Below are 5239 nucleotides of genomic sequence, written 5' to 3'. Positions count from 1 at the left end.
CATAAACTAAAAAGAAAACAGATAATAAGAAAACCCCAAGGGCACGATATGCATTTCTCTAAATTGAATAAATGGCTAAAAGGCCATCAATTGCAATGAGCGTCAGCTAGCTGATCCATAACAACAACCTTATACAGAGGAATAATATCAAAATTCATGGGCTAACAAATCTCAACGAAAAGGGGAAAAACATACGAAACCATAGAGGCTTATAGAGAAACTTCGGAAGAATAGATGACGCAGACATTCTTTTCGGGAACATCTAAAAAGTACAGGTTCCATTCAGGAATAAATTTCTTGATGAGAACTTTGTTTCTATATTCCTATATAGATTCTTCAATAAGTTTGGCCTCATAAATCTTTCTTTTAGCAACTGCAAACTTGGTAATAGAAAGTTTAGACTCTCTATTTTCTGACTTTTGACAAAGTGAAGTCAACTCATCCTGTGCCTTGTTACCATCTCTTATTGTGAGGAAATAATCAATTTTAGCCATTTGGAGCATTTCCTTCAGCTTGGTACTTTCACAGTCTCCTAGTTTGAAATAGGCTATGACTATGTTATCCAACCAAGTCTGCATCAAATATGAGGCTAATCTCCTGATATCGACAAAGATAGTTGCTCTGGCCCTATCACAGTCCTCAACTCCCAGGGCCTCAACTATACTCAATTTTGCCTTAAGCGCATCTCATTCTTCCTTTAAAACTAGACCTTTCTATTTAAACCGTTGACTGATTAATGAAAAGCTTGTATTTCGCCTGTTGGTCTTGGAATAACACCTTAGCTCATGATAGATGAGTATAAATCATCTCTCCCAGTTGCAAGGGAGTAAGATCCTTAGCTAATTTCTCTCAGGATTAATTAAAACAGGCATAACATAACCTAACAACCTTTGCGACGAAGTGAGGAAATGATTATAAAATTTCGACATCTAGCTCATCATGACAGCAAAGATTCAAAGTCAATGGAAAAAGAAATCAGTAAGACTAAACTCTTCCTCGACCCATTGGACTCACTCCATGTCCCAGTATGAATGGACGAGGTAGAAGATATAATTCTAAGGGCGACAACCCTTAAACCAAAACATCAACGACGGGGGACTATAGTCCTCCTAAACCCGCGTTGTAAACATAAAAAAGAAAAGGCATTAAAGTGAAAATGATAACAGTAGCTAAGTAAATGCCTAAAGTTGGAAACAAGAAAACCGAGAAGTCAACTTACCCATGGTGGTTTGAATGGCGAGATTGTAAAAGTTGGAGTTGAAGGGATTAAGTAGTCTTTCAGCTTCATGGACTTCAAAAGGCAAGCAGAAAATAGGGATAGTAGGGTATAAAGTTTGTGGAGAGTACAACTATGAAATACAAAATGTGTAACGCTCATACAAAATCACCACCATTAGAACATGAAAATCAAAATGAAAAGACGAGAAGTGAATTAACGCTCATGACACCCATAACTTCAAAGCATTAGACTGGAAGGATGGGGATCATTGGTTTAAAATTCCCAGCTATCTTGAACAAAGAAAAATCTCTCTTTCTAGCAATGCATTTGGGTAGGAGAGCATTACCAATTCTGGACAAGCCTGGAAAAATGGGGAGAAAAAGAATAGGACCCCTTTTGGGAGTTCTAGTATTCCCTAATAGTATGGAACAATACATCGAGCGAAATATATCCAACAAAAGTTCTCCTGGTATATAGCAAATATCCACAATAAAAAAGAATTGAACAATTGGCCCACCTACTTGGAGCAAGCGGGGAAGGTGCCATATATAAGGAGGAAAGAGTCTCCCTAAAAAAGTGGTGAAAGTGAACCCTGGACTTCATATCGAATGAATGCTTATGAATTGCTACGCAGCTTGGGGATGAGCGATCCGCCATTTAAAATGGTCTAGGATATAATAGCTTTGTATCATTAGGAATGTTTAAACGGATCTTGATTTCAGCTAAGTTTTGTTCAGAGAGATTATTGAAGATTCAAAACCAACTTTTCCATCATTTTCATTAAGATCAACTGGCACATTAGATGTTTCGCATACCTCATTATGTAGCTCAATCTAAAGTCAAAACTTCCTGCTTGACCAAAAAGTGCTGAGTTGACATACGTACCAGAATGGGAAACAGACCTATAAGGCAGGATATCAAAATATAAAATTTCAACAGAAATAGAAGAGGTGCCAGAAATTTCACCTCTTGATCTAGAACTTCCAGAATTGAAATCGCTGGAAGCACTCTAAGAGTCAACTTGGGAAGACATTGGAAATATATTGAACAATAATAAAGAAACAATAGGTGCTAAGACTAAAAAATTGCTTGAGAGAAATGAGGCAATAAAGTGAAGAAGATCAACTGGAGTAATGATATTTATNACAATAGGTGCTAAGACTAAAAAATTGCTTGAGAGAAATGAGGCAATAAAGTGAAGAAGATCAACTGGAGTAATGATATTTATAGATTCTAATAGGATATATTAGCCATTAAAAAATGACAGTAACAATCATAACCATTGAAAATGAACGAGCGACTAACCAAATCCTGAGATTAACCGATTAAGTCATATGCAACCTACATGCATCCAAAAGAGTTATGGGCCACTAGCCAAGAAAAATGTAAATAAAGCCCATTTGTGCGTAAAGCGATAAGTGTTGCCAACATGGTTTCCATATTTTCCCAAAGGGGCAGGAATGAGCAAGGCAAGACAAAGAACTCTAAATAGTTTCATTAATCATAGCATACGGCAAACAAAGTTTTAGATTTAATATAAATATTAAAATCAAACATGAGGGACTATTTTTAGCCCTTGAAGCACACTCTACGAACCCAGCTAGCAATTGGGTGAAATACATAGCGACGCACAAGGTGAACAAAGAAACAAAAGGCTCACCTAGAGATCATGATGTTGAATAATTTAATGCTTTAAATTACTGGATCTTTCATGTTAAATCATCGAGAAATATAAGAATTAAAGCGGAAGCATACCTGAATCAAACATGGTTAATGCAATATGAATTTCGCGGTATGATCTTTCAAATCTACACGCAGTCTCCTTTTCCTCTCGGTGATGGGATGCAGTAGAGAATGAATAATACGTTGCATGTGATCTGGGGACCATAACCTATTTATATTGGGATGCCCTTTGACCTAATTCGGCCCATCATATAATTAGGACTTGGGCCCGATCTCTACACATATGTAAACCCATACTTTAATTTGATACATTAAAGCCCAAAATCAAAGCCTTATTAGATCACTTTAATTGGCCTCAACCGAATTCGATAGCCTATAATTTAACACACAATTATTCACACATACAAGCCCATCTTTAATTAAAAATTCTTACAAGCTCCCACTTGGGCTATATGTGTCACCTTATAATTGTGCATTAAACATAACCTTATGAGTACTCAAAATTTTGCTATCATTACCGAATGTATCCCCAAACAATCTTGTCCATCAATCATATCAACATAGGATCAAAGCGGCTTTCGCTACTTTCACGTAGCTAAACCCATCAATGGTCACGTATATCAATATAACCAAATGATGTGGATCAAGAATGGATGTGTAGTATGAAAATTACATGTAATGTGATCTGTAACATGCCTATTTCCAACTGGTCCACCTTAATACCTTAGTGAGATCATTTTAAACAAGTTCAGAGATAATTAACCAAATAACTTTATAACTGAAAATAACTTTAACTTTAAACCGTATCCAAAATAACAGTACATGTGTCCAATATGAAAAGCAAAAATACAAACTCCCACTAAAACTAGATATCCTCAAGAGACATTACACCCATATGAGCAGTGTGCTCATGAAAGACCTTGGGTATCAATCCCTTAGTAAGCGGATCCGCAACCATGGAGTTTGTCCCAATATGCTCTATTGACATATGTCCACTCTGAACTCTTTCTTTAACAGCAAGGAACTTGATATCTATGTGTTTTGACTTTGTCGAGCTCCTATTGTTATTGGAATAAAGCACTGGTGATTTATTGTCACAAAATATCTTAAGTGGTCTTTCTATATTGTCCACAATACGCAGCCCAGTGACAAAATTACGCAGCCATATTCCATGATTTGATGCCTCATAACACACTATAAACTCCGCTGCCATAGTGGAAGTAGCTATGAGTGTCTACTTAGCACTCTTCCATGAAATAGCACCTCCAGCAAGCAGGTAAATGTAGCCTGAAGTGGATCTCCTACTATCTTGGTATCCCGCGAAATCGAAATCAGAATAACCGATGATCTCCAACTAATTCGATCTCCTATATGTGAACATGTAGTCTTTTATTCTCTGTAAATACCACATGATCCGTTTAGCTGCATTCCAATGATCCATTCCCGAGTTACTTAAATATCTCCCTAGCATCCCAACGATGTACGCTATATCCGGACGCGTACAAACCTGAGCATACATCAGACTCCCTATAGCTGAGGAATAAGGAATCTTCTATATTTCTTTAATTTCCAAGTCATTTTTGGGGTACTGACTTAAACTGAACTTGTCTCCTTTAGCCACAGGGGTGTCACATGGTTTACAATCTTGCATGCCATATCTTTTAAGTACCTTTTCGATATAGCTCTTTTGTGATAATTCAAGAATACCTCGAGAATGATCTCGGTGTATCTGAATTCCTAATACAAAAGAGGCATCACCAAGATCTTTCATCTCAAAATTCTTTGCCAGAAATCTCTTGGTTTCGTGCAATAAGCCTATATCGTTGCTGGCAAGCAATATGTCATCGACATATAAAACTAGAAAAATATACTTGCTCCCACTGAACTTGTGTATATACAATCATCAACCAAATTCATCTCAAAACCAAATGAGATGATCACCTAATGAAACTTCTAATACCATTGACGAGATGCCTGTTTGAGTCCATAGATGGATTTCTTTAATTTACAAACCATTTGCTTTGCATCGTCCGATACAAAGTTTTCTGGTTGTACCATATAAATTGTTTCATCAATGTCACCATTGAGAAACGCTGTCTTAACATCCATCTGATGTAGCTCAAGATCGAAATGCGCTACCAATGCCATTATAGTCCTAAAAGAGTCTTTCGAAGAAATTGGAGAGAAAGTCTCTTTATAATCGATGCATTCTTTCTGTGTAAAGCCTTTTGCGACAAGACGACCCTTATACCTCTCTACATCACCTTTTGAATCCCTCTTGGTCTTAAATATCCATTTGAAACCAATGGGTTTCGCACCTTCAGGCAATGGAACGAG

Source organism: Olea europaea, chromosome 21 (assembly GCF_002742605.1).
Source record: "Olea europaea var. sylvestris chromosome 21, O_europaea_v1, whole genome shotgun sequence".
Lineage (NCBI taxonomy): Eukaryota > Viridiplantae > Streptophyta > Magnoliopsida > Lamiales > Oleaceae > Olea > Olea europaea.
The sequence above is the reverse complement of the archived record's forward strand: the minus strand, read 5'-3'. Positions refer to the sequence as shown.